Source organism: Canis lupus, chromosome 16 (assembly GCF_048164855.1).
Source record: "Canis lupus baileyi chromosome 16, mCanLup2.hap1, whole genome shotgun sequence".
NCBI classification, from domain to species: Eukaryota; Metazoa; Chordata; class Mammalia; order Carnivora; family Canidae; genus Canis; species Canis lupus.
In genome coordinates this window covers 31,634,332-31,656,600 of record NC_132853.1, presented here as the reverse complement: position 1 = coordinate 31,656,600, position 22,269 = coordinate 31,634,332, and the positions used below count along the sequence as shown (strand labels likewise).

Here is a 22,269-nt window from a genome sequence, read left to right as displayed (position 1 = left end):
TTGTTAAATGGAGATTATTAAAAACATATATGTGGCATTGTTGTGAGATTCAACAAAACGTGTATAAGCACTGAAACTTGTGCCTGATATAAGCACTCAATAGCATTCAGAAATGGTAGTTACTATCATTATCTTTGGCTATCAGAATAACATCTTTAGGTTATATATTAGATACATTTTGCAGGTGAGGAAGCAAAAACCCATGGAGGTTAATAATTTCCAAAGCCTGCACTCTTTGTAGAATAGCATACAATAAATAATGTGACCACCAATCTAGCAAGGTTTGTAAACTGCCTTAAGCTGCAATTCCCCCAAATGAACCAAAACATAGCCAGTATAACCATGTATTCCTCTATCTCCGATACCCATGCACAGAGCATCAGCTTGAAGGACAACGTTCATATGGATACATGTGTTCTAGAATGTGTGTTTATACAATTCACATCGTTTCATGGATAAAATTCCTATTGTTTTTGTTCTCTTACCCACTCTTCCAGAACTGCCTGACTTTTTTCTTTCAGAACCAACTGGCAAGATGTTCTGGAAATAAGATGTTTCTTAGCAACATTTTGTTTATATATATAAAAACATGACCTTTACTGCCACCTACTAGAGAAGAGAGCCTCAGCATTTAAATGAAATATACTTATTGGGTCTCTTGGTTTTTGTATATATTCCTATGTGTTTTTCTTTCTTTCAGGAAGAAGTATCCTTCACTTTAAAAATAGTTCTTCCTCAGGGCCATAGCTATTGTATAGCATCTCCTCCTGGGTTCCCACAAGTGTGTATGTGTGTACATGTGGTGTATGTCTTAAAAGAAACACATACCTAGTGGGATTTCTCGGTCTCTGCTGGTATGCAGTAGATCTTCCCCATCCTACCCTTCTGTCTTGCATTATGTCAAAGTAATCCCTTCTGCAACTTTGATTACTTAGAGGACTTACTCTTTCCCTAAAGAAATGCCACTGAACTAAGAAAGCTGTTTAGAAAATTCTGACAAAAAGATCAATACTTTCAGAGAATTACTGGCCTGCCCATATGGCCATTATAGAAGAGAAGTGTTGGTTGTGGATGATCAAATCCCTCAAATGACTGTTCTCTGATCCAAATAAAGTCATTCCCTGGCCCAAACAAAGTAACTTGCAAGGGAGAACATGTACTAGGAGAGGGAGTATCCTCAGCAAAATAGTAGACACTGTGATCACAGAGGTATTTGAGAGGGGTCAAGTATTTATTTTCACAAAAGTTCCCTTTAAGTTACTTGTGTATTGGTTAGGGTTCTCCAGAGAAATGGAATCAATGGGATATGGAGAGAGAGAGGGACAGGGACAGAAAGAGAGAAGAAATTGCTCATGCAGTTGTGGGGACTGGTAAGTCCAAAAATCTACAGGGCAAGCCAGCAGGCTGGAGATGCAGGGAAGAGTTGATGTTGCAGTCTTAAGTCTGAAAGTGATCTGGAAGTAAAATTCCTTCTATGGGGTACCTCAATCGTTTCCCTTAAGGCCATCAACTGGTCGGATGAGGCCCAGCCACATTATGGAGGATAAACTGCTTTACTCAAGGTCTACTGATTTAAATGTTAATCATGTCTAAAAAATACTTCACAGCAAGTTCTGGGTGGCTAAAATCACCTGAGGTATCACTTAGTTATGTTATGAAACATGTTATGAGTTTACGACTAGACTTTTTTTGTAATTCTTTTTTTTTTATCTTGAGATAATAGATTTGTATATTGTCAGAAATAATACAGAGAAATTCTTTTTTTTTTTTTTTTACAGAGAAATTCTTTTATCCAATATCCCCCAATGAGAACAACTTGCAAAACTATAGTATCAATGAAGACATTATCAGTGATAGTCAGGATACAGTACACTTCCATTGTCACAAGGTTCATTCATGTTTCCCTTTTATAGCCGTTTCTATTTCCCTCCAACCCTATTCCCTACTTGACTGCTGGCAAACACTGTTCTGTTCTCTATTTCTATATTTTTTGTCATTTCAGGAATGTTATATAAATGGAGTTATATCATAGAAACTTTTGGGACAGATTTTGTCATGTAGTGTTTTTTTTTTTTTTTTTTTTTTTTTGAAGATTCATAGAAGTTGCATAGATGGATACTCTGTTCCTTTTTATTGCTGAGTAGTACTCCAAGGTATGTCTTGTTTAACCATTCACCTGTTGAAGGAAGTCTGGGTTATTTTGAGTTTTGGTTATTACAAATAAAACTGATATAAACATTTGTGTAAAGTTTTCATGGGACATTTTTGTTTGTTTGCTTCTCTAGGATAAATGTCAAAGAGTACAATTTTTTGCCATATGATAGTTGCATATTTGCTTGCTAAGAATAGTCAAACTTTTTTCCAGAGTGGCTACTATTTGACATTCTCTGTAGCAAAGTATGAGACATCCAATTTCTCAGCATCTTTGATCACATTTGGTATTGTCATTATTCTTTATTTTAACCATTCTGATAGAGTGTAGTGATATCTCATTGTGTTTTTTACTTGCATTTCCTAAGTGCCTTTGTTGAATACATGGTTTGCAGATCTTTTTTCTCAGTCTGTATCTTGTCTTTCAGCCTCTTAACAAGATCATTCTCAGAGCAAAAGATTTTTGTTTTTATTTATATCAAGGCCAATTAGTTTTTTTTAAATGAATTATATTTTTGGTATTAAGTCTAAGAACTTTTTACCTAACCATGGATCTGAAATATTCTCTTATGTTTTTTTTTTTTTCTAAAAGTTTTATAGCTTTACTTTTATATTTAAGTCTGTGATCCATTTTGGGTTCTTTTTAAAATAAAATGCTGGGGATCCCTGGGTGGTGCAGCGGTTTGGTGCCTGCCTTTGGCCCAGGGCACAATCCTGGAGACCTGGGATCGAATCCCACATTGGGCTCCTGGTGCATGGAGCCTGCTTCTCCCTCTGCCTGTGTTTCTACCTCTCTCTCTCTCTCTCTCTCTCTCTCTGTGTGTGTGTGACTATCATAAAAAAAAAATGAAATAAAATGAAATAAAATAAAATAATAAAATTAAATAAAATAAAATTAAATTAAATTAAATTAAATTAAATTAAATAATAAAGTTTCAGTCAAGGTTTTTGGCTTGTTTTGTTTTGCCTGTTGATGTCCAGTAGCTCTGGTAGCATTTGCTGAAAAAGCTGTTTTTCCTCCATTAAATTACTTTTGTACCTTTGTCAAAAATCAGCAGGACATTTTTGTATTAGATCTACTTCCAGGTTTTCTATTCTATTGAGCTATGTATTTATCCCTCCACCAGTATCAATTTGATTACTATAGCTGCATAATAAGTCATAAAATCTGGCAGCTTTTTCCCTTACACGTTATTCTTCTTTTTCAGAATTATTTTAGCTAGGTCCCTTTGAATTTCCATATACATTTTAGAATAATCATATCTATATCTATAAAATTTCTTGTTGGGATGTTGATAGTAGTTGCACTGGACCTCTATGTCAGTTTGAAGGAAATTGATATTTTAAATGTTAAATCTCCCATTCCATGAGCACAGTTTGTCTATTTATTTATACTTTTTATTTCTCTAACCAGTGTTTTCTAGTTTTCGGCAACTTTTATGTATGTTCTGTTAGATATATACCTAGATTTCTTTCTTAAAAAGCAGAATATATAAAAAAAATCTTTATTAGTTTCTATTAAAGAGACCTGACTTTAATCATTCTTGTCTGTATGCTTCTATATAGTCAGTCTTTATTAGTTGCACTTTGTTAAAATTTTCAAAAATCATCTCTTTACCATTTAGAAACAGTATCTTCTGAAGAGAACATGTCAAAAATTTCTCAAATCACTGACTTAATAGAGAAACTAAAGTTGCAAATTAATTGGGCTTGGCAATGTCCATCCCTTTCCATTGTTCTCATCACAGGGTGATTTCTAGCAGCACTACTGGATCTAAAAAATTAGTTTTCTGAGTCCCACTTATATGCTATGCCAGATCTCAGTATTTTTCAAAGTGCTTAATGATGTCACCTTATGGTAGGACAGCATTCTGATGGAAAGTAGGGAATTAGATACAGAGCTTTTAACACAAAAAAGTATAGATGACAATGAAAAATGAAAATCGGAACATTAGGGCTTCTCCTGGAATTAATTTGCAGCTCACAGTGTAAACTATTGATATGCAATGGCCTTGTGGCAGCACAAATATTTCATTGAGACCAAACAATGTGTAGATAATATAGTTTGTTTCCAAATGAAGGCTGTACATCAAAAATTACTTCTTTTGTCTGATTAATTGTAGAATTTTACTGTAGGTTTTGGGGTGTAGTGTTCCTCTGACTCATATCCTGAGGTTTCATGTAAAGGAAGAATGCAAATCAAAGGACTATGGATAAATCCTATTTGTTGTGCACAGTAGAAGGCAATTAAACCTACGATATCCATGGCAAGATACTTCAACCTATTCATAAGCCTTAATTACCAGCCTGAGACATCAAAAGTACATTGAGAAACCAAATTACTGAAGCAGACCAATGAACTCTCAAGTATTCCAGAAAGAAAAGAGGATTGAGGTCAGAATTCCTCTAGCCAAGGTGACCAACTTGTCCTGTCCTGATTTGTCCAGGACTTTCCTAGCTTTAACAAAGAAGGTCTCACAACCTAGAAAATCCCTCAATGTTAAAATGGAAGTCCCATGTCCCCAGAGCACTGGCAATCTCAGGAAAACCAGAATGGTTAGTCACCCTACCTCTAGCTCTCCCTCTTATTAACCTTAGGATTTTATTTTATTTTATTTTATTTTATTTTATTTTATTTTATTTTATTTTATTTTATTTTAGGATTTTATTTATTTAAGAGATAGAGATAGTGAGAGAGAGCATGAGGAGTGGGGGAGAGGGAGAAGCAGGCTCCCCACTGAGCAGGGAGTCCAACTCCAGGGCTCCATCACAGAACCCTGGGATCATGCCCTGAGCTGAAGGCAGACACTTAACTGACTGAGCCACTCAGGTGCCTTGTAACTTTAGGATTTTATTTATTTATTTATTTATTTATTTATTTATTTATTTATGATTTTATTTATTTATTCATGAGAGACACACAGAGAAAGAGGCAGAGACACAGGCAGAGGGAGAAGCAGGCTCCATGCAGGGAGCCCGACAAGGGACTCTATCCTAGGTCTCCAGGATCAGGCCCTGCGCTGAAGGCGGAGCTAAACCGCTGAGCCACTCGGGCTGCCCTAACTTTAGGATTTTAAATGAAACTTGTTGCTTGTTTAAATCTAGCTCCTCATCTACAAAAGTAGACAATACTTGTTCTATCTCCTCACAGGGTCATTGAAAGGAGTAAGTGTGATCATTTAAATGGAATGCTTTGTACCCAGTGGCACACTGTACAAATGTATGGGTCTGCAACCATTGTAACTCATAACCACTCCATGCTAATTGTATTTTTGTGCTATGCTTTACTCAATTGGGACTCCCTGGCAAAGAAACAGTCATGAAATGATGAAAAGCCTTGCCCAATGCCTCGTCTCTTTCCAACCAGAACAATATTTTCTACCATACTCTAGAGAACCCTTTAGCTAAGCACAAAGTATCATCTACCCTCAAATTACTGCTAAATGCTGTTTACCCTCTAATCCCCTAATTTTATCATCTGACATCACTTTATGGCTCTCTGGCAAATAGCACAGTTCATGTGTATAAGCATAGGGTGTGGATTTGAATAATTGCATGTTTATGTTCAAGACGAATATAATAAAATATTTACAAATCCAGGTCCCTTTCCAAGAGTAATACACTGTTCTATGTTAAAGGCAATAGGCTGCTTGCAGCTTGCCTTCTGCATTCTAATGATAGCATTTAGGAAAGAAATCACAGGGTTTTGGGTAGAGGTTCTGTGCAAGTTTCTGGAATGTAGACAGTTGAATGTTAACATACCAGCAGATTTAAGCAAATTCATGAGGCTTCAAAGTTAATATCTGAAACACTGTCAAGTGCCAGATCTTTTGTTTCACTCTGTTAGTAAATGTAACAGATGGTTTGCAAACATGTTTGGGATCTGAAGGCTGACTGATCATGTCAGTCTGATAGAAATAGAATGCAGTCATTTACCGCATCAGAATGTGAGAAAAGGAAAGCTTCAAAATTAAACCTGAAAAGAGAGCAACTTTCTCACTGGGGCTGACTAACACAAGAGAACATTGAGTTGAAGACGTCTGTTACCTCATCACTAACTTTTGAGTTTTTTTTCCCTTTTCTGATGCCAATATGGAATATTAGAATAAGGATCTGTCACCTTCAAAAAAATCAATAAAAACCATATGTGTGAATCTTTGATGCAAGAGCAAAATAATCATCATAGATAGGGTTCTGTTGCCATGGGGATGATTATGCACTCGTGAAATTCAGTGATTCAACTTGTTCTCTGTGAATCCAGCTAAATGAGAGACAAAATTCCGTCTCTTTTCTCCAGTCTGCAAACGAGAACACTGTTAACCTTGCAGAAAAGGAATGTTAATAGCGGGCTCCTCTATCTGCCTGACTTCCACCTCTACCCTCCCCATCACCGTGTTGGAGCATAATGTAGGTCAGAGAGGACCAAAGAGAGTAGCTGCTATTACTAGAAATGTATGTGATAACATATTTAGCTTTATTCTTGCACCAGTTTGAGGAAGAGCCAGGGCAAGGCAATTTCTTCAATTCAAAGCTCTGAAATGACAGGGTCAATGGCAGGCTTATTGGGGGTTTGTAACTGGGAAGGTGCACAAAAGCTCAATTCGTTCTAGAAAGACTGCTGGCAAATGATCATTTAATAGTGGATGATTTCAAAATAGGATTCCTGGAGAACTGTGGAGTCATTCCTGAAGTAAACTGGACTCTCCTTTTGTCTTCAACAAGTTTAAGGACCTCCTCTGTGCCAGACCCCACGCTGGCTATGGAAGATAGAACTGAACAGAGTGACGCGGTGTCCGCTCTCAGAGCTTACATCCGACAGAGGGAAACAGACATGAGAGAGCTCTCCTAGGTAGTTGCCTTTGGCCTGAGCCTGGCTACATTAATCAGGAATGCCATTTCGTAAATGTTCCCACAGTAATCTCACATTACATATTCAGCTTTTCTCTATATTGGATGCTCCCAATTCTAGAAACTGAGATGCGGAGTGGCTACAATGTACCCAGAGAAGCAAGGAACCCTCAGAGTACTCACTGAATACTCCGAGAAGCAAGCATGAGATCTAAGGAAAAGAATCAGACAGCTATAGGTTCAAAACCAGTTCAACCACCAGTTGTATAATTATTTAACTTACCTGAGTTTGAATTTCATCACCAGTACATAGATTGCCTGATGCCCTAATAGCCCCAATACCATAAGTTATATTTCTTACAAATAAAGGCATTCTCCAACATGATCACAGTATAGTCACCAAAGCAGAAAATTAACGTTGGTATAGTATCATCTCATCCTCAGATTTCATTCCAGTGTCACCAAGGGTCCCAATAATGTCCTTTAAGACAAAAGCAAATTGTTCAAGTTTTTTGTCCTTTTGTTATCATGCCACTTTAGTATCCTTCTGTTTGGATGCAATTCCTCCATCTTTTGTTTGTTTGTTTGTTTGTTTTTGTTTTTGTATCCTTGACATTCTTGAATAGACAGGCCAGTTATTTTGTGGTATGTCCCTCAATTTGGGTTTGTCTGCTTTCTCATGACTTGATTCAGTTACCCTCCTCAAGTTGCATGTTTCTGAAACAATATGATTGGCCACCCTCTCCATGGACACTCTCCTCACCCTGTTTGGAATCTGATGCCATGTCCAATTTTTCATTTGCAGAACTGTCTTCCCTACCCTGTTTGTACTCTAACACTCCCAACACCAAATTGCCTTCCTCCTACCCCCGCCCACCACCATGAGGATGAGCTTCTCAGCTTACTGGGTTCTGAAAACTATGTCAGTCAGCCTCGCTGTGCAGATTTCCCTCTTCTCCCCTGTTCTAAGCCATTGAACTTCTTACCCAAAACCAATGTCTATTTTGGTCCACCCACTAACTTCAGAGTTCAACTGTTCAGGAAGGAAGGAGACATATGATCAACATCTTAAGTATTATTCCAGAACTTTGAGTAAATTAATACAGATTTATCTACATGTTCTTTACCAATAGGACCCAATATTAGGAGACATGCTGTCCAGATGCCAGGGAAATTGGAATAATTGCCACTATTCTCTTCCTCTTTGCACAAAGTCAACACTCATCTGCATGTGTCCAAAGCTATCCATTCAGGGTATGTTCACTTCTCAGCAGAAAATGGTTCCGAACTTGTCCCACGGAACATAAGCTCCCTATTGCTTTACCCATCCCAATTTCTTGGTTCTGCAGATGACCCCCCAACCTCTCTTTTTTCACAAGTAACCAGATATGTTTATTTATCTAATGTATCTATCCATCCCACTTCTACAAATAAATAATAAAACTTGTCTATTGACACATGTAAACAGTTTACATGTTATATAAGACTTGCTGACAATTTTGTAGTTTTCTTACTTTATTGGCTATGATTATACCCTAAATTAGATCTTGTTACCATCACAAAGATAACAAGCCTCTCCCTCGTCTCCCTCTCTTGGTCTCTCTTTCTCCCCCTCTTTCTCTTTCTCTCTGTCTCACACACACACACACACACACACACACACACACACACACTTTCTATGGTTCATAGTAGCTGACGATAGAGAATTCTGCAATAACTCATTTATTCATTTATACTTTTAAGAAATACTTTTGACCACTGGTCATTACAAGGACCAGGGCTACACACCAGAATGAACACATGAATCAAAGTGACTTGGTGAGGTTCACTGGCAAAGTTGAATGTATTAACAAACAATGATAATTTATTGCATTGCTCATTGCCTTTTCCCTTTTAATGCCTCTCTCTTCAAGTCCTCTAATTTGATAATGAATGGGACCAAAGAAATATATACATTCTTATTTTTATTTTATTTCATTATTTTAAAGGCTTATTCTTTTAGCACCATTTTACATTTACAACAGAATTAAGAGGAAGGTACAGAGTATTTTTATAGACTCCAGACCCCCATACATGTATAGACTCCCCCATTATCATCACTCACCAGAGTGGTTAGTTTGTTAGTTAATTAACCAAGTGTGAACCTACTGACATATCATAATCACTCAAAGATCATTAGTTACCTTAAGGGTTCACTCTTGGTGTTGTGCAGTCCATAGGTTTAAACAAATATAAAATGACATGTATCCATAAATACAATATCATATAGAATATTTTCAGTGCCCTAAAAATCCTCTGTGCTGTCATTTCATCTCTCCCCCTCCTCCACCCTGTGAAACCACTAATCTTTTTTACTGTCTTTATAGTTTTGCCTTTCCCAGAATATCATATAGTTAGAATCATAGAGTACATAGCTTTTTCAGGTGGACTTCTTTCCCTTCGTAATATGCATTTAAGGTTTCTCCATATGTTTTCATGGCTTAATAGCTCATATCCTTTTAGCACTGAATCATATTCCCTTGTGTGGATGTACCACAGTTTATCCGTTCATCAGCTGAAGGACATTTCAGCAGCTTTCCAGATCTGGTGTTTATGAATAAAGCTGCTATAAACATCTATGTGCAGGTTTTCATTTAGACAAAATTTAAAGTCCTTTGAATAAATACCAAGGAATATGACTGCTAAATCACATGGTAAGAGTTGTTTAATTTTATAAGAAACCACCAAAGTGTCTTCCAAATAGGTTGTGACATTTTGCATTCCCACCAGTAATGTAAAAGAGTTCCTGTTGCTCCACAGCTTTTGGTATTATCATTGTTCTAGACTGTGGACATTCTGGTACTTAGTTGTATCTCTTTTTTTATTTTTTAACATACTTTATATAAAAAAAACAACATACTTTATTGAAAAGTCATAAAACTTGTCAGTTTACTGACTATAAATGTTGATGCTTATTTTTTTTTAATTTTTTTTAACTTTTATTTATTTATGATAGTCACACAGAGAGAGAGAGAGAGGCAGAGACACAGGCAGAGGGAGAAGCAGACCCATGCACCGGGAGCCCGACGTGGGATTCGATCCCGGGTCTCCAGGATCATGCCCTGGGCCAAAGGCAGGCGCCAAACCACTGTGCCACCCAGGGGTCCCAATGCTGATGCTTATAATTACTTATTACAAAAGTACTGATTTTTATATTTATATAATGTATATTTATATGCAAACATGTTATGTTTCCATGTTATATATAACATACACAATATATAATAATATAAAATCATATTATATATTTACAGTTAAATAACAGAAAAAGGAATAGAATATTGTTAATATTTCAGAAGTTTCCAGGCTTCCTACTCCCATTCGCACAAAAGTAACCATTATCCTGACATTATGATAAGTCATTTCTTTACTTTTTCAGAGATTTGTAACCAACGTATGCATAACTGAGAAATTTAGTTTGTTTCCCTGTTTCAAACTTTATATTAATGGAATCATACTGCATGCATTCTTTTTTTGTTTCTTTTACTTAACTTTATTTGTATGATTCATTAATTTTATAATTCATGAGTATAGTTTGTTTACAACATTGATGTAAAAGATCCAATCACTGGGATACACTTGGATGTATTTATCTATTCCCTCATTTAAGAACATTTGACTTGTTTCAAATCTGGGACTATTTATGAATACAGCCATAAACAATCTTTTGCTTGTAATATGATGCGTAACAAGGTATGTAAATTTCTCTGTATCTAAGATTGCAATTACTGGGTTCCTTATCACATATTGAATATTATCAGAAAATACATATTTTTAGAAGCACTTATACCAATTTGTACTGCATCAGCAGTATTAAAGAATTCCCATTATTCCATATCCCACCAACACTTAGCAATGTCAGGCTTTTAAATTTCTGTCATTTTGATGGGTATGTAATGATACTTTGCTGTCGTTTTAATTTACATCTCATTAATTACTTAGGAAGCTAAACAGTAATCCATATACTCTTGCAAGTGTTGACGATTAAGTCCAAAAAGACTACTTCTTATCTGATGATGAATAAGCAAACATTCAGCATTAGGCTTGTACAAAAATAACTGTAGAACAAGGAAAACCCCTCATTACTCTTAAAAATGACAGGAAGATAATAACCCTTAATATAATTTTTTTAAAGATTTATTTATTTATTTATTTATTTATTTGAGAGAGAGAGAAAGGAAGCACACATGCACATAAGTTGGGGGAGAGGCAGAGGAAGAGGGAGAGGGAGAGAAATCCTCAAGCAGACTCTCCACTGAGCGTAAGGCTGGCACAAAGCTGGATCCAAGGACTCTGAGATCATGACCTAAACTAAAATCAAGAGTCTGACACCTAACTGTCTGAGCCAGCCAAATGCCCCTCCTTTAATATAATTTTAACGTTAAGAGTTTTTTCCTTTAAAAAAGTAGCTTCATCAAGATTTAGTATTTACCAAATAGAGAAATCTACACAAAGTATATAATCAGATAAGCCAAGAGACTACATTAGATAAAAAAAAAAATTTCTAAGGAAATAAATATCCAACAGTAGAATTAAAAAAAAATGTATTATAGACAGCAAAAAACAGAACTGGTATTTGAGAAACTAAATTGCTGGTGTTTGTCCATGAGGAAAGAAAAGCAGACTACAAAGACCTGAGAGTCCCTTACTCTCATTCAAACTCTCATCTGTACATGTATAACAACCCTTGACCTGTCCTTTATTACTCTAGCTTCTACCAGTGTGTACAACCACAGTACTAAACTTTTTTCAATTTGCACTTTACATATAACACCACTCCCTGCCCTTTTTATAACTTCTACATACTACCAATTCCCTACCAGTCAACTTCCAATTATATTTGTTCCAATTTCTTTACCAGAACATCTCTTACTAACCATAGGTTATGGCTTCACTCTATTATAGTGTCTTCCATTCTTCCTTCTGTACACTGAATTATTACATTTATCTATTTCTATATTTTGAACAATATTTTTCAGGAATCTGATAGCCTTGACCAGGAGCTAAAGTTTCATCTGTATTCTTGATTTATTCTCAATGGCAAACAAATTTTATATGAGAAATAAAGGTTTCCTTTAATGTTAGTTGCAAGATTCCTGGAATGCATACGACTCATTCCTCATGTACTTCATAGTGAGGCTGTCCGTCACTGGTTATGTCTAAGATATCTCTGACTGTAGAATAAATGTTAGAGTCTGGATGTTCACTCCCTAAAGGTAGCTATTATCCTAAAGTAGTATTAGTGATATTATTCTAATTAATATCAAGTCTATAGTTTTTAATTGATATTTTTAAAGACATGGACAAGTTTATTTAAGTGCATGTACATGTTATGTGTATTCATTTCAGGACTTTGAACCTAGAAAGTTTTTAGAATATTGATTTGATTCATATTTAAGAGATGAATGAAGCCCTGCCTGAAGCTTTCTTTCTTTCTTTTTTTTTTTTTTTTTTTTGAGAGAGAGAGAGAGTTTGTGCAAGTGGGTGAGAAGGGCAAAGGGAAAAGAGGAGAGAGAGAATCCCACACAGGCTCCATGCCCAGGATGGAACTCAATCCCAAGACCCTGAGATCATGACCCAAGCTGAAATCAAGAGTTAGACACTCAATCAAGTGAGCCACCCAGCACCCCTATTAGAAGTATTTTCTTACCTAAATCAGTTAATTAGCCAAAAGGGACAGAACAATACTATGAAAACACCAATGCATTGTTTAGAAAACTTCATTTGAAAAGCACACTTTTTGGGGCACCTGTGTGGCACAGTCAGGTGAGCATCCAACTCTTGGTTCAAGCTCAGGTCATGATCTCAGGGTTATGAGATTGAGCCCTGTATTTGGGTCCATACTCAGCACAGAGTCTCCTTAAGATTCTCTCTCCTCCTCCTTTTGCCCCTCCCCCTTGTGCTCTCCCTAAAATAAATGAATCTTTAAAAAAAAATTTTCTGAAAAGCACACTTTTCTAGTTCATTGTACGCATGCTTTTCTTGTGTTGATTTGAATGCTGTAAAAGGACAAATCACATGAAACTTCTAAAAGAGAGAATTTCCAACAATCAGTTGGGCTTCAGCAGATGTGATTTTGTTCAGTTCATGGCTATTTTATTTACTGCTGAGTTCAGCTTGAAAGAAGGCACTCCGTATGGGCCAAGATACTGCTGACACCACTAGTGGTACAGCCATGTCTTGGACAACTGGTCTGAAGGCCACTGGTTATTCACCGTGAGAAGCATGACAAGTTAGTTCCCCATTTCCTAATTGAGACCTTGGGGAAAAGAAACCAAATGATCTCTGTGGAACTGCGGGAAGGAGTTGGTTTATTCAGTACTCATTTGAATACCATTCTTTATCCACAGGGCCAGATCTGATTTCAAGCTGGACATATTCAGACTATGACCATTCTTTTACCATAATCTATCTCTGGAGAAGGATACTCACAGAACTGCAAAATGAGTTCAAATGATAACCCTTTTCTTAAAACTTCTTTATGCCTAATACAAATCTTTTGCATTTTTAATTCATGCAGAGTTTTCTATATGTGGTCCATGGTAAAAGGGCAAGAATTTAAAATCGTTTTTTATGTTGTTGACTTAGCTATATAAAACATACATTTTTTTAAATGGAAGAAACATTACAAATAGTACAAAGGCAAATTCTAGCTGAAAGAAGAATATTTAGAACTTAAATCACAAAGGATTTTCTTTCTTAGTATGTAAAGATTGCTCTTGTAAGTTAGTAAGAAAAGACCAATTGTCCAATACATAAATGGGCAAAAGATCTAAACAAAAAGTTAAGAGAAAAGAAAATAAAAATTGTTCTGAAATATATGGAAAAATAGTCAGTTTCATTCTTAATGCAAGTCAAAAGAGTGTTGAGATACCATTTTTCACTTTTAAAAGTTGTGAACTTAAAAAAAAAAAAGGAAGAAAGGTAATACACTGGAGGAGAGGTAGGAAATAAGCACTTTCTTCCACTGTCGGGTTAGGGGTTATTAATTGTTACAACTCCTATGAAGGGCAATTTGGCACACATCTTTTGATGCAGAAATTCCGTTTCTGGATCTAACCAATATACTAGAATATATATAGAAAAATACATATCTAAGTGTATACAGGGTTATTAATTGCAACATTTTTTTTCTGTAATACCAAAAGATTCAAAATATCCTGAATGCCTTTCAAAACAATATTAGTTAAAAAAAATAATAATGAGGAAGCTTTTTAGAAATTACTGTCTTTGGAAAGGTCCCCACAATATATTTTCATAGCATAAAGCAAAGTACAGAACAACGTTTAATATGATGCTACAATGTGAGCTTAAAAGGATGGACTATATATACATATTTCTTTATATTTATAAAGATTATTTCTGAAATGATGAGTAAGTTACTGCAAGACTACTGCCCCTTAAGAGGGGAATTACATGAGTGAGTGGACAAAGGTCAGAGACATGCATCAATTTATACATTTCTTTTTTCTTTTACATTCTGTGCCATGAGCAATATAACCTATCTAAGATAAAATAATTCAAATTAAACTTGAAATGTTTCTCATCAGTTCACTTGACTTCCATCTTTTGAAATCCATTTGTTTATTCAATACTAATTTAACTTGGCTTAAAGTAAGAAGTAGAAAAGGAATTAAGAAACCTTTTTTTTTAAGCAAAATGTCATAATTGCCCTATGTAGGAAGGGGTGACTTATATTTATAATTTTAATACAAAGCAGAATTGTGAGAAGTGGTGTAATGAATGTCTAATCTAGAAGCTACAGAAGCTCAGTGAAGAGAAAAATCACATCAGGGGACAAGCAAAGGCTCATATTAGAGATGATATTTGACTTAAGAAAGACAGAAATTTGAGGATGGATAGAAACAAATAGAAAATAGAAAAACATCTATAGAACCTGATTTATTCATCTGCATAAAGGCAGGCATTAGACTTCTTTCTGTTAATAAAGGCAATACTTTACATTGGACCACCTGCATTAGTGATTGAATTAAAGTGACAATCAGCTAAGCATTTTGTCTATTTGCAATAACTTTTGCAGTTTTTCTATATTGAATCAATACATTTTGCTATTAATATCATTTTTTTAGTAACTAAATTGTCCAATTACTTGTTATTCTCATATTGCCACAGAATTTTGTAATTGTGTCCAATAGGTTGGCCACCATGTATGATTGGCACAATATTCTCTGCATGAATCCAAGACATGCAAATTGGGAGAGCTGTGTCTTATCGAGAGTGGGTACCTTTTTCTAAATGACACAAAGATGCCATATGGCCAAATGATTCCCTCATTTTGCAGGAAACAGAGGTTTTCATAACATGAAAATATTTCCAAATACATTGATTATTTAATTGGTCCCTTGGGTTCCACTCAAATATTCTGCTCTCATTCTAGTGTCTATTTCCATCAGTTCATTCCATGTTTCTCTGGAAAAGTCTTTTGCTGATTACCAGATATTACAAACACAATATCCTACAATATCAAACAATAACCAAGAGAAATAATGCAGCCAAAGACACAAGATTTTATAAAAGCAATGGGAGTGATGGAGAACTGCTGGAGGCATCTGTAAAATAATAATAAACAAGATCCTTAATCTTACTATCTAGATCCTTAATATAGATCCTCAGTAAGAATCTAGAAAGTTAGACTAGATAATACTCAAGGAAGAGAAAGTCCATGATGTGGAGGCGGAGAAAATTAAGGCCATTCCACTTTAAGTTCAGCGTTAGCACAAGTCCAGCCATCCCAGGCCCCTGTGAATAAGAGCTGAAATTTACATTACTTCAGTTACAGGAAAAAAAGTTTACAGCTTAACGTCCTAGAAAGCCCCATATTAGAATAAAAACAGAGCCCAAGCCAAGGGCAGGAAACCCCATATTAGAATAAGAACAGAGCTCAAAGCCCTGAAAGCCCCATATCAGAATGTAAACAGAACTTGAGAAATCCCTCCCCCGCTCCTGGAGGTCCCCTAGACTAGCCCTTAAAACTAAGCTGAAACCCACTTCGGGGTCCAAGTCCCTGCTCTGGAGCTTGTAAATAGACCCCTCCTGTGTTTGCATCGGTGTCGGCTCCTTGGTGGTTTCTCAATCAATTGGCAATCTTGGGCACAACAAATGATACTTTCTACAAGACAAGCACTTGAAAAAAAAGGAATGAAAGTGAATAACAAAAGATAAACAGATGCCTTTGAAAAAATTGATCTAAACAATTATATATGACTTTGTTGTACTACTTATGAATTAATTACAAAAAGTCAAATTTGGGCTACAATAATTTTATACAGCAAAACATAAACATTTTGTTCGTCTAACAATTGTGACTAAAATCTATTTCGGTTAAATGTAAATTCAAATATATTTACTTTCTCTAGTATTTTTAATTTTTTTTTTCATTTATTTATGATAGTCACAGAGAGAGAGAGAGAGAGAGGCAGAGACATAGGCAGAGGGAGAAGCAGGCTCCATGCACCTGGAGCCCGATGTGGGATTTGATCCCGGGTCTCCAGGATCGCGCCCTGGGCCAAAGGCAGGCGCTAAACCACTGCGCCACCCAGGGATCCCTCTCTAGTATTTTTAGTTGCATGTCCCAAGACAGTTGCCATGGAATATTCCTTATTATTATTATTATTATTATTATTATTATTATTATTACTATAAATTTGTTTTTGGTAGGTTCCAGTTTAAAAGATTTTCTTAATAACACTTTTTTTTATTAGTAGATTTTTGTGGGAAAAGCTATTGTTTATGAGATAAACTAGGAAAATAAATTACTCCTGCCTATTTATAAACTAATATGTAAAGCAATGATTCATTTTGTAAAGGAAAACTATAAATTCTTTTAGATATACTGCTAGTAGGCATATAAGTTGATATATAATATAAACCAATTAAAATGTGTTAATTAATATTGTAACAATCTCAAAATTTTATCCCAGTGATTTAAAAATGGATCCTCAGGATGCCTGGGTGGCTCAGTGGTTAAGTGTCTGCCTTTGGCTCAGAGCATGATAACCAGTCCCAGGATCGAGTCCCATATCCCACATCAGGCTCCCTGTGAGGAGCCTGTTTCTCCCTCTGCCTGTCTCTGCCTCTCTCTCTGTGTGTCTCTCATGAATAAATAAACTCTTGAAAAAAAAAATGCATCCTCTAGAAGGAAAGGGCATGGGGTAAATGGGTGATGGGCATTAAGGATGAGGGAGCAGGCTAGCTGAGGGCCAAGTAGCAGCTGACACCTTGCAATCTTCTCCCACTCCCAGGTGGGGTATATGTGGCATTCCTCAGGCACTCTTGGCTGCCCTAAAGCTAAGGGAAGGAAAAACAAATGGTTAACTAACAGAGATCACAGTCCAGCAAGACAGGAGTCTCTTTCAGTTTACAAATGTCTCAGTGATTTACAAGCAAAAAAAAGCATGATCAATAACCTAACTTTCAGAAGGAAACTCCCAACTGTCTTAATGCTTTGCTGGAGGGAAAAACAACCTTAACTTGACAATAGCAAGACCTCCAGTATCTCATAAATCCTCTTTAGCATATGAAAGTTCTTTTGAAAACTTCCCTTTTTCCTTTCCCCCAAATCACAAGTATATAATCAATCACCCCTCACAACCCCAGGACTGCAGCTCTTTCTGCCCAGGGGTCCTGTCCCTGTGCTTTTACAAACCAACATTTTGCACCAAAGACTTCTTTCTTGGCCCTAGGCTCCAGACCTCACCTTCGTTCAAAACTACATCATATTCACCTTCAAAACTTGGCTCATTTAGGATCTCCTTCAAGATAGTATTCAAGGTCCCCCAACATATCACCCCTTCCACCTCCAAAGAAGATTCTACTGCAAAAATTATGCATGTTAATGTTTGCAACCTTTGAAACTTTTTTTGTTGAAAATATGACAAGGTGTTGTTATATCTTCTCTCTTCTACTTCTGGTAAGCTTCTGGAGGGTGGAATATTTAATTATTCACGTATCAATAATGCTTTGTGTGTTACATATCAAGAAACAAATAGATATATGTTCCCTGAAGAAAAACAGACACCGTGAAAATAAAAGTATAAAATAATTGATTTGACTTTCCTTTGTAAATAAAACTTCAGAAGTTAAATCTATGAGTAAATCACAGTGCCATACAGCCAACCAAGCTCAGTATTAGACCCTCCCTCACCAAAACAAAAAAGATTCATCACACAATAATTTACCTAATTAAACTCTTTCAGTTTGCATTTTCAGCAGATGTGTTCTCAATTTCTACTTTTTAGATAGATTTTTGACAAATTAAATGGCTTCATCAACTTTCTCTTGCTTTACAATGGAAAATTGCAATGGGGAAAAAAATCTGCCTAGAAAAAAGAGGTAAATAAGCATGTGGCAAGCTTTCTGAAAGAGTCATCTGTTCAAAGGAATATCTCAGATGTTCCGAAGCCAAAACACAAGTCTACTCACTTTCCCCTCCACTAAGTGTGTTTTCAGGAAGTCCCAGTGGGGGAACGTGAATTCTCACTATGGTTTTGGCTCTTTTTTCTCTTTTCTCTACTCCTTTCCTTCTCTTCTTTATTCTGTCTATAGTATTTTTGGTTTGTTTGTTTGTTTCCAAATGTATATGTTTATTGAAATCATAATCACTTTGATTCAACTGTTCATGTGCCTTCTCAGTGAGGTTCTCCAAGGCCACCCTTGGAGTATCAGTTCTTCCTTCTGACTTCCTATAGTATTTTCTAGGGATTAAGCATCAATACTCTTAATCTTCCAGTTTTACAAATGAGAACAAGCCTCAAAAATGTTAAGTAACTTGCCTCAATTCCAAAACTAATGATTAAATCAAAAATTAAATTCTTACTGGCCTGACTTCAGAGATTCTATAATACCCCAACATGCAAGAAATGTAGAGACATAAAATATAAATCACCTCCTTTTCTTGTTAAAAAAAAAACAACAAAACAACAAAAATGATGTTATACCTGTAATTATAAAACATAATTCATATGAAAATATCATACTAAAAATATTTTCACAGGGGCTCCTGGGTGGCTAAGTCAGTAAAGCATCTGCCTTTGGCCCAAGTCATGATCCCAGAGTCTTGGGATTGAACTCCACATGGGCTCCCTGCTCAGCAGAGAGCCTGCTTCTCTCTCTGCTCCCATCCCTGCTTGTGTGCCTTCTTTCTCTCTCTCAAATAAATAAATACAATCTTTAAAAAACATTTAAAAAAATAAAAATATTTTCACAAGAAACACCCTAATTCTCAACTGAAACATTTATTTATATTTTTATTAAGTTTTTAAATTTTAATGCCAGTACAATTATTTACAGTGTTCTATTAGTTTGAAGCATACACTGTAGTGATTCAACAACTCTATACACTGTTCAGTGCTCATAGTGACAAGTGCTCTCCTTAATCCCCATTACCTATTTCACCCATCGCCCAACTACCTCCCCTCGGATAACCATCAGTTTGTTCTCTAGAGTTAAAAGTCTTCAACTGAAGCATTTCAATTCATAGTGCAATCACCTTCACCCTCCTATTCCTGCCCTTCCTACCCCACCTCCCACATTCTGTTGGCTTTTTTTCTTCTTCCTGCGGTGTTGTATGGAAAACTGGTATTATTAGCATATCAATATCTTTCATCAGGTCATATTTATTTCTACTAATGCAGCCCAAGATTGCATTAGATTGTTAGTTAATCACACCATTACTTATACTAGATTTGTAGTTGTAACATTTCAGTTGCTTTCTGCAGCAAGTAACAAAACCAGACACCGGGGCTTAAGTAGGAAAACAAATGCCAATAACATAAAATTTAGACGTAGGTGGATACCACTGTGGTTTCTATGACGTGACAGTTGTCTAGCTACCATCTCTATGATTTCTTTGACCATATCCCCTTGCTTCAGGACACCAAGACAGCGGCCATCTCTGCCATGTTAAAAGCAGAAAACCAAAAGGAGGGAGTTTTGCTGGTTGCATCTTTCTTTTTGACTGGGAAAACAAATCTTCCCAGATTTCTTGTCTTATTATTCTTATTATTCTTGTCTCACATTCACAGCTGAGCTATATGCCCACCCTTCGGTGTAAGAGAGGCAGCAAGGGAGAAGGGCTTTTAAATGGCTTTTAGATAGCTGGCAAACCATAACTGCTATATAAACCCAAGGTGGAGATTTACTTAGCCAGTTGAGATGCTTTATCTCACAAATCATGTTACTTCTTTAGAGACATTTTCCTTGACCCCTCCAGCTAGTCAGATCCCCTTCTTATCTGTTCTAACAGAATTCCAGATTGCTTTTTTGGTGTGTGAAGGTCTCTATCACAGTATAATTATTTAAGAAAGGACATTTTAAAACTTTAGGAAATTTCTCAGATAGTACTTTGGGGTAGACACTAAGAATTGGTCATGATTTAAGGGTTTAAGTTGTTTACAGCTCACCACGCATGTTTAATATACCCTAAAATATTGACTCTGTGTAGCTTAGATATTGTACTTGGAGGACATTTCATTTGGTATTTGAACATTCAAGCCAAATGTTAATTTGTTCAGAAAATACATTAGGCATGCATGTATTTTTCAGAATTATATCCAAAAGCAAATTATAATTTCCTTCTTATTAGCCAGTTTCCACTTAAAGAATGAACTATACCCCCAAGCGCAATTGCAAATTCCGGTAGGTGTGACCCTTGCTAACATATTAATTTAGGACAGCTTCTCTTTAAATTGTTTCCCCCGACATCAGGTGAATTGATCACAAGAGACTTAATAACTTTGGTTTAAGTCTACATCCTTTATAAATCTGTAATCACTTCACATCAGACATTCCATTAAAGAGCTGATATTTGTGCAGCAAATCATTGGATTCTTCCAAAGTAGTTTGCTGAATGGTCACATGAACTAATTAGTGTTTATTACCACCTACATATCTTCTAAAGGAAGCTTTAAGCAGGCAAGACAGCATATTTTAACTAAGAGCAATATGTAACTACTTAGAAAGCAGAAAATAAATTTGAAGACCTACATATTCTTTTAAAGCTGCCTATTAGTTTCCCAAACCGATAAACAATAATTCCTCAAAAGACCATCCGCGGTCATTCTGATAAAGACAAATGTGCCATGATCAATATATTTTAATTAAATAGAGAACATTCATCAACATGGAGATGCACATTCCCAACACAAGGCTGATTGCATTAGTTCAATTGCTATAATTGTTTTAGTTGGTCTTTCTTAAGATGCATGGACATTATTAGGCCTATTATGGAATAACTTTCCATATTTAATTTGCAATAAGAAAAAAAATCTGCCTAGAAAAAGAGTTAAGTAACCATGTAGCAAGCACTTTAAGGACTAATTTGCTCAGAGGACAAAATAGACTCCCAACCTATGAGTGAAACAAGCCAAGATTTAACTCCATGCCTGAGATCCCTAAGATCTAGTGAAGGAGAAAACAATAAAAGAATAAAGAGATTTCATTCTCACCATTCATGGAATATAATGTACACTCATGGAGTCTTTAGTTTCAACAGACTATTAGATACCAGAGAAATTGGATCCTTCCTTCAGTGGTTGAGGGAAGATCAGAATTTTGGCTATCTGGTTATAAGAGGTGAAACAGAAGTAGCATCAGAGAGTATGCACCAGAAACCTGACCTATTTGCTCAAGCTGCCTCAAAGAACCTCAAATGTCTTTTTTTTTTTTTTTTTACAAAATTAGCTAGTATATTCCTGACTCCTACCATCTAGGCAAAAATAACCTGCTAATCTGTATTGTTTTATGACATTACCTGTTTATTTTCTTCTCTCTTGCATAATTACTTTGTTTATTTTCTTTTTATTACTTCTAGAAAGTAATTTCCATGAGAGCAAAGGCTATGTCTCTTTAGATTACCATAGTAACCCCAGAACCTAGAAGACGGTTTGCTATAAAAGATTCTCAATAATCCTTTGTGAAATTAATGAATTAAGGTGAAGTGCTGACAAAAACAATGGCCTGCACATTCACTAAGTGTCAGCGTTTTTCCCCATAAACTACAAATAAAATTACCAGGAGCAAAAACACAACAAAATTTTATTTTTAGCCTTCCTAGTCTGCTTGGAAAATGCTATGGTAGGCTTAATTCTCTCTTCTCTCCTGAATATTTTAACTAAGGAGTTTCCATCTGCACTGCCTGTTAGAATGTGCTATTGAGCCAGAGTACATCAAAAAAAACAAAACCAGGGCACTGAAGATCAACAGACTCTAGCC

The 22,269-nt window shown here is 35.9% G+C and overlaps 1 long non-coding RNA gene across 1 annotated transcript in view; it reads right to left on the bottom strand.

Annotated features, from left to right (window-relative positions):
* The window catches only part of LOC140607487 (uncharacterized), a 111,192-nt gene extending 89,278 nt beyond the window's left edge, over nucleotides 1-21,914 (bottom strand). Inside the window, exon 1 of the long non-coding RNA XR_012009486.1 lies at nucleotides 21,809-21,914. This is a non-coding gene — a long non-coding RNA (uncharacterized lncRNA). The remainder of the gene's footprint in view (nucleotides 1-21,808) is intronic.
* Between the last annotated feature and the right edge of the window lie 355 nt (nucleotides 21,915-22,269).